The sequence below is a fragment of the Adiantum capillus-veneris genome, chromosome 14 (genome assembly GCF_014529385.1).
Source record: "Adiantum capillus-veneris isolate H3 chromosome 14, ASM1452938v2, whole genome shotgun sequence".
Classification (NCBI taxonomy): domain Eukaryota; kingdom Viridiplantae; phylum Streptophyta; class Polypodiopsida; order Polypodiales; family Pteridaceae; genus Adiantum; species Adiantum capillus-veneris.
Genome location: NC_140944.1, coordinates 43,598,066 through 43,611,388, shown reverse-complemented (window position 1 = coordinate 43,611,388; position 13,323 = coordinate 43,598,066).

Sequence of the window (13,323 nt, the reverse complement as noted above, 5' to 3'; positions counted from 1 at the left end):
AGATTTTTATCTCTCGCATGACATACATGAGTCCCTGAAATGGTATTTTAATCACATGTCAATTGTTGACATCATCTGGCAACAGCAGAAAGGAAAATGATTGCAGGTTTCAGGTTTAGGTACATTCCAAGTTAAGTGGCATTTGGCAAGAAACTTGAAAACTCTCAAGTGTATGCTAGGGTGCAAGCAAGGTGCAATGACCCTCTTTCCATGCATTTATTGTTGCTACAATAAAGTCTCCATGGGAATTGAAGCCAAGGGTGCAAAGGGCAGCAAGTTAAAGGGTGATAAGGGAAAGGGTAGCAAAGGTTTAGTCAACTCTAAGAAAGGTGTTCTAGTTGTGATCAAAGTCTGCCCTCTAATCGAGACATGGATTATCAAAATTGGGATCCTATTCTACTATTCCACTAATACAAATGCATGTGTACACCCTTCATGCCCATCTACAAATTCTTGACAAATTGCTAATACTCCATATTAATTATGCTTGTAATATGGAGCATGTAAAAAGAATAGAATAGTGCATTAGAGAACTCAAGGCTATTCTATCAAGTGTTGATCTCCATGGTGGTGAATTTGAGCTGTCAAAGGATGAGAAGGCATCTGGAAGGACATGCGATAGTCCTAATAAAATATGTATGGGTGGTAGTAAAGCTATGTATTTGCTTTTTGACTATTTTGACTCACAAAGTCCCACTGAGTTCAATTGTGGAAAAAGGTTGTGACATTACCACCTACAGAGATAACGAAGCAGCCTTTGGAATTAAGAGTACCCGTGTGTGGCAGTTTATTGATGAAATTTTTCTTCTCCTTGAAAAGGGAAAGCTAACCTCTGATGAGATATCCACTTCGAAGTTTGTAATCAATACTTTCACATCATCGCAAATGGTTGATGCTTGGGGGAAACACACATAAAACATTACATGGTGGGTTAAACACTTGGTCTCTAGAGTTAAAATGTATATGTGTTTGAATGAATTATGTTTTTTTTCAGAACATTCTTTTTGCACATGGTGCATTTTTTCTCGACACCTATGGTTCATTGGGCATCTAGAGTAGCCAAGGAATGGAACGTTCAAACTATCAAGATAAAGTAGTATACTTCAAAAATAAAATACAAGTCATGGAGGTGGAATAAAGAGGAGAAATGCCCTACATGAGATTTTCAATTGGTTCTACAGAGTTTTATCAAGGAGAGAGCGGAAGAAAACTAGAGTGCAAAAAACTCTAAAATGCAGAATAGTGAAAATAGTTAATGTGACGCAATTACAATCATATCATGCTTCGAGTGCAAACGATCGTTTTCGGCAATGGTTAGAGACAAGATGACGAAATAGCAAGCATCGGGTAGAAAAATGATAAATTTCTAACACTAACCATTTCTATTGTAAACATGCATTTTAATGCCAAGTGATTTTATGACAGTGGTGCAAGCCAAGTTGTTCGATGCCTGGAAGTGTGCAATGCCAGGCTAAGGCTTCATGCAGGTACATTGCAGAAGGCTAGAGCACGTATGAAGGCCATGGGCATGCAAGTGGCAGCAAAAATGTATGTATGATGCGGTTTTTAAGGCTAAGAAGGCTCCAGAAAGGTCCACTTGGGATGCCAAGTCAAAGTGTCTCAAGTGCATGGATATTGCCTAAGAATTTGATGCTTGAGATGCTATAGAAGCCCATCTAGATGGCTCATCAAATGGACTCATGGTGAGCAAGATACGGGTATCTAAAGTTGGAATGCGTAGCAGATCCCTGACGGATAGGGAAGACATGGACAGATGGCCATAGCTGGGGTAAGTAGATAGGATTGAAGTGCTCAAGCTATGGAGCATGTCGGTCTTTCTATATTGTCAACGAGTCTCGAATGAGCAAGTTATGGCATGTGGAAGATATACCGGGGGTTGTCGATAGACATGCCGAAAGCGATTTTTATAGATCGCCAAGGTTCTCAAGAGCTGCCTGCAATGTGGGGAGTGAGCCAAAATATATAGCTTATCAATCAGAGTCATGGGCACCTTGATTCATCCGATTCAATTTGGCAGACAATTGTGACAACGACGAATCGAGCTTTTTTCCCAATTTTACGACTCGTTGTTCAAGGCCATGGGGCGGTCATGATGCAACAAAGTTCTTGGGGTTCGATGATAGCAAAAATGAAATTCCAAAGTGGAATGGCACAATAGGTATCTGGTGAGTTTGAGTCGGTGGAAGCACTAACCATATGGGAAACGAACGCCAAAAACTCTTTTGGTTATGAATTCGGAAGGGAAGTGGTGGCTGGAGGTTTTGAATAAGCCAAAGGAGTCCAAAGTTGACTTAAGGAGAAGAGGAAGGGGAAAACACGTTTGTGAAGGCAAAGAGCACTAGTGCGCTTCTGCTTGGCCTTGTTTTAGAAAGTTGAAAAAACATGGGGAGTTCTATAAAACACACTCATTTTTTTGGGGCTCTCTCTGAAGCTTTTGTAGCCAAACATTTGGGGTTTTTTTTGGAGGCCATTCCCACGAAGGAGTGTGCCTGTGGAGGCGAGTTCATTGGTGAAGCTAGCAGAGCAACGGCGGGGGAGTCAATGAGGGCTCTCCCTCATGAAGGTTTTTACATAGTAAAGCTTCAAAGGATGTGTCTGTTCATTGAGCCGGCCATGCTTTTGCACTCGTGCTTGTGTAAAGGGTTTTCAATGAAGAAAGAGAGCATTCTTTATGCCGTGTTGGTACCGATTCTCCACTCTCCCCCTTCTCTTTCTCTGCTTTCATCTTTTGCTTGCGATGTCGGTTTGTGGAAGTGTGTGGCCACCCTAACCGGCGGTTTCTTGTGTTGAGAGGGTGAATCAGAATGTTGATGTGTGTGTTGAGAGGGTAGAGATAGACAACGGTGGAACGTCAATGTGGTGTGGTGTTTTGACAACACGTGGGTGCGTCTGTTGTGCGCAAACGATGGTTTTCATGTGTGAGTGTAGAGTTTCAAAGGTGAACTCTAGTGGATTGGGATGTTGTGTATAACCTGGGCTATAGAGAGGCAATCTGTTTGTGTGTCGGGTGTGTTCCCCCATTCCCCCTCTCCATCTTCTGGTGCCCACATGAAGGAGTGCATTGGTGCTCCTGTTTGAAGACAAAGCGGTGATTTTGGTGATGCCAAAGGTGCAGCCTTTGAAGAGCAGGTGATGCTAGAGATGGCCTCGATAGGGTTTCCAATTTTCTCTGGGTCAAAGATGCAAAAACCAGCCTTCAAGATTATGGATTGTTGGTGTTGGAGAGCGGTTTATTGAGAGAAGAAGGTGCGGTGCAGGTGTTCCCACTCCTGGTTGGTGAAAAAGCGAGGCTATGGTTTGATGGCCTATGTGAAGAAGAAAAGACCGATTGAGAAGCCCTAGAAGCGGCTTTTCAAAGCAAATTCATAGCAGATGTGCAGCTAGAGGAAGTGAAGCATAAGCTGGACAGGTTGAAGTAGTGCTTGGAAGGGGATTTTCAAGCGTTCGAATGGGAGTTCAAGGTTCTTTGGGAAAAGCTAATCAAGGTAATTGCTGCTAAGAATGTTGGGTTTTTAAAGTTGAGTAACTTTTTGGATTTTCTGCATGAGTAAGTGTGCGACAAAGTGGAGATGAATGGCATGGTGTCATACAAAGAAGTGATGGCTCTAGCAAAACGGCGGACCAAGAAGATTTTGATGAAGCACAAAGCTAGAGAAGGTTTGCTAGGTGTTGTGATGCCAAAGCAGATTGAAGGGGTGGTAGCCAAGCCAAGACTGGTACAAAGGGATGTTCCTGTGCAAGACGAACCTAGGGTTCTATGGTTGCAGAGACACAGGGTGGTTCCTATGCGAAGGATGCTAGCTAGAGAGGCTCCAATTGTGGAGAATGTACAGGTGGTTCCAGATCAAGCAAAAGATGTATTTTTGATTCAAGGTATGGCTGTTGTTGAAGAGTGCTAGAGGTCAAAGGGTGTGGTTTGCAGATGAGGTCAAAGCGGTGAAGCTAGAAGAGATTCCTTAGCTCGAGACAGAGGAAGAGGTTGAGCTGAGTGATAGAAGCTCTACTGACATGAGTCGGGAGACTGAGTTATCTTGGTCAAGCTATGATGAGCTTTATCTCTTGTATGTGAGTGGAGATGCAGTGAATATGTGCGAGGAGCACTATTTGGAAGTCAAATTCTAGCAATGATGAACCATCTAACAATACATCCTATATTGTAGGGTTTGTTCCAATAGATATAACAATGCTTGATGATCTATAAAGAATGTGAATTGGGTTTTCAAATAAATATTGTATGTACTTTATTTATTGTATAGATCATTCCCAACTCTTCTTTTTTGGTGGTGATATAGTTTCTTTTAGCATTATTTAATTTCCTACAAGCATAGTAAATGGGGAAGTACCTGTTACCTTCACTTGATTGAGCACACATGCACCTGATAGCACTTCTCAACACTTTCCTTAGATGCTCTATGTGGTCCTTTTAGTAAAGAATGAATGCAGAGGTCATCCATACAATTTGAAAATATTCTTTAAATGCATGACTTATCAATCTCTAGAAAGTAGCTAGAGCATTGGTTAGGTCAAATGGCATAGCTCTATGAGCATAGATATCCCATTCCATGACTAAGGTTTTTTTTTTGTGTTAGCCTTTGCGTCTAATTGCTAGTTGCTATGCAGATTTTAATTGTAGATTCATTAAAAAATATGCCAAAATTGATGTTCCTATGACAGACCAAGGGAAAATCATTTCATTGGGGAGAAGCTCAATAGCAAATCTTTGATGCACTTAAGATTGTTCTAACTACTACACCAATTTTAGCTATTGTGGATCCAATGAAACCTTTTGTGCTTGAGGTAGATGCTAGTAATTGAGAGATTGGCGAAGTTCTCTTGCAAGAAGAAAGGCCAATCTCATTTGAAAGCAAAAAACTAGATTCTACACAATAGAATTATTCTTCTTACAAAAGAGAACTCTATGCAATAGTTTCGGCTTTGGAAACATGGCGACATTATTTGTATGGTTCACATTTTGAACCAATTTTTGACCGTAAAGTATAAAATGGTTATACAACAATCCGACTTGAAGGGTCAAAAGGCTAGGTGGGTTGAGATTCTTTAGGATTATGATGCAAAGCTCTAGTATCATAAAGGACGAAACAATGTGGTAGCTAATGCTCGTAGTTCAATGTTTGATATCAACTCTCATCTATTCGAGTTTTTTGAGTCTCTTAAGGATACATTTGAGCATGGTCAAACATACTCCAAGGTGTGGAGCCATGTAAAAAAGAGGGATCCTTCTCACTTCAATGTTGGCAGTGTGTCTACTTCCTCCACACCCGGTTCTCCGCTTTTGAGTACTCTTCTTCATCATCTTGCTCATCAAAATCAACATCCAAAGATTTCTTGTTAGCCATGTCAAATCTCTTCTTATCACCCCTTCTACTGTAGAGAGTGATGGTACTGTGCCCCCAATCTTGTATGGATTTGGTTGCCTATAACCATGGTCTTCCAAGGATGCGAGGGAATGCACCAATGCATGTGGAGATAACATGGCAAGTGACCAACACTTTAACATCAAATAAATCCACCTCCAAGTCCTTTATAACTCTCAAACACTCACCCTTGATTGGTTTGCAACTTTATACAAAAACCTGAATTCCTCACCATGTTGAGTCCCAACTTTGATACACAAGCTTGAGTGATAACGCGTACTTGTGCACCTCTATCAATATATATATGCCTCTTCAATGCACTTCCTCTTATGCCATGCATCCACAGTAGGGCATATATCAGGTAGCTCATTCAAAGATAGGACTCTCACAGACCCCCTAGAAGTCTCCTTCTTCATAGGATTGACCACATACTTCCATTGCCTCTATAACTTAGGATACATCTCCATGATTTGTCCAAAGGTAACAACCTTTCTACTGACCAAATCAACCCTTAAACTATAATTTGGTTGCCCTTCTCCCAAAGGAAAATTGGGTGCATTGTAACTTTGCTTGGGTTTTCTCTTCCTCTTCTCTTTACTAGTACTTGTTTCAATCTGTTTTCCTTTTTTATGGCTAGGACTTGCATCGCTCATTTCGTGATCTCTTGTAGCCCTCTTACCTACAAGCACGAACATATCTCCCAAATCATCCTCATTCTTCTCCAAATGGATCATGCTTACCACCTTTGTTTTTCCCTTCTCTTCAGCTATCAAACCACTTAGCCCTGCTTCCCCTTTGATCTCAATACCATAATCTTGAGCTCGAGAAGGAATCTGTGAAGGAAGAGGAAACATATCACCACACATTCTCTTTGGTTTGTCACATTGAAGGCTTTTATGATCACATTCACCATAGTTGTAACATTGAAACATATCCCCTCTTCAAGCCATGCCTCTTCCTCTACCCTCTGCAAATCCCTCACTGCATCCGTAGCCACAACCATAAACATGTCTTTGACCTCTTCCACTTTCCATCATATGTACACTGAGGTTCTTCATAAGACCTACCACCTCTTGCATCTCCTTGCAAAAATCATTCATATCTTGAGAATCTTGTTGATCATGTCTTGGCTCCCTAATGAGGATGCTTAGCTGCTCTACAACTTTCCCTTCAACGTTTTCGTCTACATTGATTCCAAGTTGATTAAGTGCTCTACCTTCCACTCTTTATTCTTTGCAATTTCAACCATCTCTACAAAGGTCTTTGCCTGCTTGAGCTCCACCTTCAAGCGTAGGCCTCTTCTCAAGCTTGCAAGGAACGTGTCCTTTTTTAACATGGCTGGAGGAATTTCATCCCCCAAAGATGTACACCACTTTGTCCATAATACATTGAATACCTTCACAAAATCCTCTATGGTGTGACTTTCACCATGCACTAAGATTTTGATAGATTTTCATACCTTTTGTGGGTCTTCTACATGTTGAAAATGTGTGAAGAAAGCATGTCTTGCCATTTCATAGGTCATAACTTAAGGAGGTTGGGCTGATTGCAACTCTTTTTTGTAGCCTTCTAACCACTCTCGAGCATCTCCCTTGAAACAGAAGTAAACGATTTATAGCACCAATGCTGGGTCCTACTTGTCAGCAAGTAGGCAAGCAAACTTCATTTGCTCAACAAAACCTTTGGCACTTTCATTTGCTTTTCCTTTAAACTCTAGAAAACTAAATGCCATGTCTTCCAAAACCTGTAAATTGAAGGTAACTTGAAGCAATTCCTCAACGACGGGCACCAAAACACTATTGGGTATAAGAAAAAGGAGGACACCTCTATAGGTATATAGCCCAAAAGCGTTCAAACTTCAACCTAATCACCAAACGTATACCAAAAATACCTTCAATAAACCCCATACAAAAGACATATGCTCCCTTGGGAATTTACAAGCACACACCCACCCAAAGGACCATAGCGCATAGGAGCAAAATCCTATCAGAGCATGGATTTATAGCACACACCAACCAACACACAATTCATAGATACATGGCATCCCAATCTTTCCTCACACATTATGCAACCACTTAGCTGACATAGCCATAACCCTACAGAGAAGTAGTCGTAACTTGAAGAGCATAACTCCAATTGGGGCACTTTAAATCTTGGAGGAAATTTGTAAAAATGACTAGCAAGAATGCTGAAGATGATCAAAATTGATTCTACACTCCAATACATAAAAATTTAGTGCAAACAAAGAGCTCCCTCGATATGACTACACGTAGAGAAGGCTAGTTGAGGGCAAAAAACTGCATCCAAAAACATAGAGAAGCCAAAACGACCCAAAACCTACGAATTTTGAACTTTGGCTGAAATTTTTCATGTTTTTACATAAGTTTTACTTTTAAACAAGTGACTCTTCAAAAAACTCACTAATGGGAAAACCCGACAGTTGGCACTACACTAGCGACTTGCACTCCATGTACATGTGCTTGCTAAAGCAAGCTAAAAAACCCACAAAAATAAATCCACAGACCCTTTTGACATCGTGCATTATGTCCATATGTAAAAATTTACTGGGAACCCACGTCTTGCTTTCTATGCGGTGGAAAATCTAGATGCACATTAGACAAACCCGCACACAATCTCTAAAAAGAAGCACCTCAGGGATCTCTTGGGGATGGATTCTGAGAATCCCAAGCCTAATTTTTCTGCTACTTTCGCTTGCTGTTCCAAGCGCCTCATACTACTATAGACATAGCCAAGCTTTGATACCATGTTAAGATGTAGAGAAGGAGAGAGCTTGAGCTCTTGCAAGGCGCACACACACACAAACACACACATACACGGAGGCAAAACCTTCTTCTTCACTAGCTCAAGTTAAGAAGCCTACAATGCATAAAATTGAAAATACAACATAAAGGGAAACTAGTATAATGGTCTAATGTGAACCACTAGTGAGTGAGATGGATGGATAAGTGTGCCTCACTTCAACAGGTAGACCGAGTTGATGTAGTTTAGTTGTGGTGACACTACAATTGGACTAGCGAAGATAAGTGTATCCGCAAGGTGCGCCAATGATGATGATTTATGGTAATAGTTATCTAGGAGTAGTCCATGTTGAACTTGGCATATCAATAGGTCTTCTTTGACTAAATCTCTTAACATGCTCACAAACCTCTTGACTTGTTACAACAAGTCAACCTTTGTGACTTGTTGGGACTTACTTAGACCAACTGACACCTTGAACTATTACGACCAGCTAGCCTCTCGGCCTAATCTTGATTGACTAGTATACTAGTCTACGACTCACCATGCGCTGACTACACCTAGCTATGCCACTAGTTTGAGCAAGCAAGGCAAGACTTCAATTGAGGTCCCATCATGCATGCCAAAGAATGAGAGCACATGTGGTACAAAAACCTATTATGGTGCTTTGTGCGTAAAGAGTAGCCTTAGAGCAATATGCTCATAGTCTCACTCAAGCGTCCAACGACATATAGAAAAATGTGATAAACTATGAAAGAATAGAACTGGCGCATTGTAACAATGCAAACTGTGTAAAGGACATTATTGTCGACTAGCTCACAAATCATCTCTCCTCCACATCACGCCGGAACCCCTATGTGACCATTTAAAAAATGTTTTGGTTGATTTTTACACGCAATAAGTGCTAATATCTATCTCTCACAAATGTTACGGTCCCTTTTCTCAATTAGCTTTTTTTTGTTACCATTCTCATGTTCAATCAAGTAAATTTGTGCCAAGAAAAAATAAATTGCGGGAGCCTTTAAGTCTATCTTGAACACATCCCTCAAACCCCATGTTGGCTTTGGTTGGCCTCTCAGCCTGTCTAGTTTTCTGAAGTCCATGCTAACTAATGCTTCAATATTCCTACCAGGTTTATCCTTTTAAGTCGTTTTTCTTAGGTGTCATCTCGTAGGTTCATTTTACCTATGACGAGATGTTGGCTAGTTTTTCACCTACCTAGAGTCTATGCCAATCAAAACCCGCTCTATGCTAGCTCAAAATTCATTAACCAAAGCAATGATATTGTCTCCCTATTCACTTGGCTATAAAAGCCACCAATTGATTCTATGTTTCAACATGCTATCGATCTTGTGTGATCTCTCTCTCTCTCTCTCTCTCTCTCTCTCTCTCTATATATATATATATATATATATAATTTATTTATTTATTTCATGAAAAATATCTATGTTCATTTGACCATGGGAACAACTCCCTTAGAGAGTCATTATATACTAGGGTGGCATAACATATATAATGCATGGTGTTGTAAGATCAAAGTTTCAAGTTTAAAAAAAACAAGGTGAAAATTCACTATAGAAAGTGACACGAGTACTGTGAAACATGTGATATTATGGTTTTTTTTGGGGAAAAAAGTAACAATGAACTATTTATATTACAATATATTCCAAAATCATAAATAATAATGATTGAAACAAGGTGAGGAGTCATGATGGCCTATTGAAGAAGGGGGAAGGAAAGATTTATCGAAAGTAGGTCTTAATCAGTGTTGTAGTTGTATTGTTTCAATATAAAATTGTATTGTCCATATAAACACAATTACAACTAGCGGTTCCAGAACGGCTTACTGATCGATTTGACGCCCACCATTGTCTTAAACAACGGATTATGCTATAAACACCCTACCTAATGTCTTGTTATTTAAGGACTTATTTTTTAATGCCTTCATAAAAAAAGCCAGGTTTAATAAACATAAGTACATGTGTGTGTGTGTGTGTGTGTGTGTGTGTGTGTATGTGTGTATGTATAAAATTTACTAGAATTATGTAAGGTGAAGCTTCACTTTAGCATTCTAAAAGAATAGAATGCAAGAGAAGTCAAGCCATGTGTGTTGGAATTAGGGTTGCAAGAAAACACACACAGCTTGGAGAAGACGAAGAAAGCTCAAGGCACACAATAGAGAGTGTATTACTTAGTGTGCAATGGAAAAATAGATAGCCCTAGAGTGACGGACGTATATACAATGCACGGGGGGGGGGGAGGGGGGACCTCCTAAAGAGGGAAAAAATGCCCCAATGGTCCTAGTGTATTCACACACATCACTACAACATGTAAATGGTAACAAATCCCCCCTGGAGTGATGCGATGAATGAGAGTTGGCACATCAGTGAAGGGAAGTACCATGCCCTGAGGACATGATCAATTCACAAAGGGGAGTAAGCCCAAAGCTTTCCGGAAAGCTTCAAGCTTCTCATGAGACAATGCCTTTGTGAAAAGATCTGCAAGGTTGTCCTGTGTTGGCACATAAGCCAAGCTGATCTCTCCTGTTGAGAGCCTCTCCTTGACATAGTGGTAATGCACATCAATGTGCTTTGTGCGAGCATGAAAAACTGGGTTCCTTGCAACTGCCAATGCGCTCTGACTGTCACTGTAGATAGTGTTGGAAGTGTCCTATCCAACACCCAAATCAGCCATAAGGCATCTGAGCCATACACACTCAACTGTAGCAGTGAAGACTGCCCTATACTCAGCCTCACAACTCGAAGTGGCCACAGAAGGTTGCTTCTTGCTCAACCATGATATACATGAACTGCCAAGCATGAAACAAAAACCACTTGTGGACACTCTCGTGTCAAAACAACCAGCCCAATCTAAGTCCGAAAAAGCATCTAAGTCTGGCGGCAATGATCCCCCCTTGGGATAAAACAAGCCAAGATGTAAAGTGCCACTAAGGTAGCGGAAAATCCTTTTGTCAGTCTGCCAATGCTTAGACCCTGGGCTATGCATAAATCTGTTGACCTGTGAAACTGCAAATTGAATATCCGGCCTCGTGTTGCATACATAAATGAGGCATCAAACAGCATTTTGGTAAAGAGTGACATCTACAGGATCACTAGCATCATGAAGACTCAATTTAAAACCTGTTTCCATGGGAGTGGCAATAGGTTTGCAATCCTCAAGTCCAAACTTACATACAATGTCTCTATGTAACTTTTCTGACACAAGGCAATACCACCATCACACTGCTTAAACTGTATACCCAAGTAATGATGCAACAACCCCAAATCTTGCATCTTGAAAGTAGCATTCAAATCAGTCTTAAACTCAGCAATATGTCTCTCATTTGGTCCAGTGATTAGCAAATCATCTACATAAAGAACCACAATGAAAAGTACATCACCCTCACGCCGCTTTACATACAATGTGATTTTTGTTGGACTATTACGAAATCCTTGTTTGACCAAATGAGTGTCATTTTTTCTCATACCAAGCACAAGGAGATTGCTTTAACCCATACAAAGCCTTCTTACATCTGCACACTTTGTCCTCTTGTCCTTTCATGACAGAACCATGAGGCTGCATTACATAAACTTCCTCAAATATGTCACCATTCAAGAAAGCAGTAACAATGTCTGATTGATGTACATCCCAACCAAAATGAGCTACCAATGCACATAGAAAACACACAGTAGTCATACGACAAGTGGGAGCAAAAGTCTCTGCATAATCTATGCCTTTTTGTTGTGCATAACCCTTTGCAACAAGTCAAGCCTTATGGCGATCGATCTCACCATCCGGCTTGTGTTTCAACTTGTAAACCCACTTCGTACCAATGACCTTTTTTCCAGGAGGCAAACCACATAAAGTCCATGTGTCATTTTCTATAAGTGCATCATATTTTGATTGCATGGCAACCATCCAATTTTCTCAATTCTATGCTTCATCAAAAGATAGAGGTTCCTCAACATCATGGAAGCTAGACACAGCCAAAGCATAACAATCTGATGCATAGGATGCATGGCCAGAGCCTGAATGAGTACGACTAGACAAAGGTGCATCCAATTTACTGTCACGCAATGTATGCACCAACCATTTTGGCCCTTTCCTTATCATGTACATCTGCAGTAATAGGCTGATCTATAACATTTTCGAAAACCCCCATAGGCTGTGTATTTGCCTCATTGGAATTTACATTCAAACTTCCACCACTAAAAAGAGGCAAAAGAGTGTCATAAATGTCCTGTGAGCTTACATTACTGTCTCTAGTACATGACAGCAAGGGCTGAACAGAATCTTTCACAAACACTACATCCCGTGAAACCAAAATACACTTTGTTTGTGGATGATACAACCTGTAACCTTTGCTTTCAGCACTATAACTAACAAAAATACATTTGACAGCCTTATCATCCAATTTTCTACGCTGTGTTTGTGGCACCAAAGCATATGCCAAACAACCAAAAATACGCATGTGCTCAATAGAAGGCTTTCTATCATGCCATGCTTCATATGGAGTAATAGATTGCAAAGCTTTTGTAGGACACCTGTTTAGTACATAAGTGGCACACATGATGGCCTCAAGCCAAAAAGAATGCGGCAAAGCTTGACTTTTTACCATACATCGTGCCATTTCTGTAAGTGACCGGTTTTTCCTCTCAGCAACACCATTTTGTTGAGGGGTATAAGGCACTGCACATTGGTGTTTTATTCGACGACTAGCCAGAAATGCATTAAATTCATGAGAGATATACTCTCCCCCTCGATCAGAACGGAGGGTGCCCATAGTACATTTCGATACATTTTCAGCCATAGCCAAAAATTGTTTGAAGCACATAAAAACTTTGGACTTCGCTTTAAGCGGAAATACCCATGTATGCTTGGAGTAATTATCAATGAAAGTCACAAAGTAAAGGTAATTGCCCAAGGACGGAGTTCGCATGGCCCACAAACATCATTATGCACAAGCTTCAACCTACATGTGGCCCTAACTGAACCATCCTTTGCAAACTTCAAACGCTGCATCTTACCCAAAATACAATCTTCACAAACATGTTTGACAGGTGCTTCAAGAGGCAGCAAAGAAGCAACCATATTAGATTTCTGCAAATGCAGCAAACTCGCAATATTCAAAAGTCCAAAACGTGCATGCAACAATTTTGTATTTGAAACA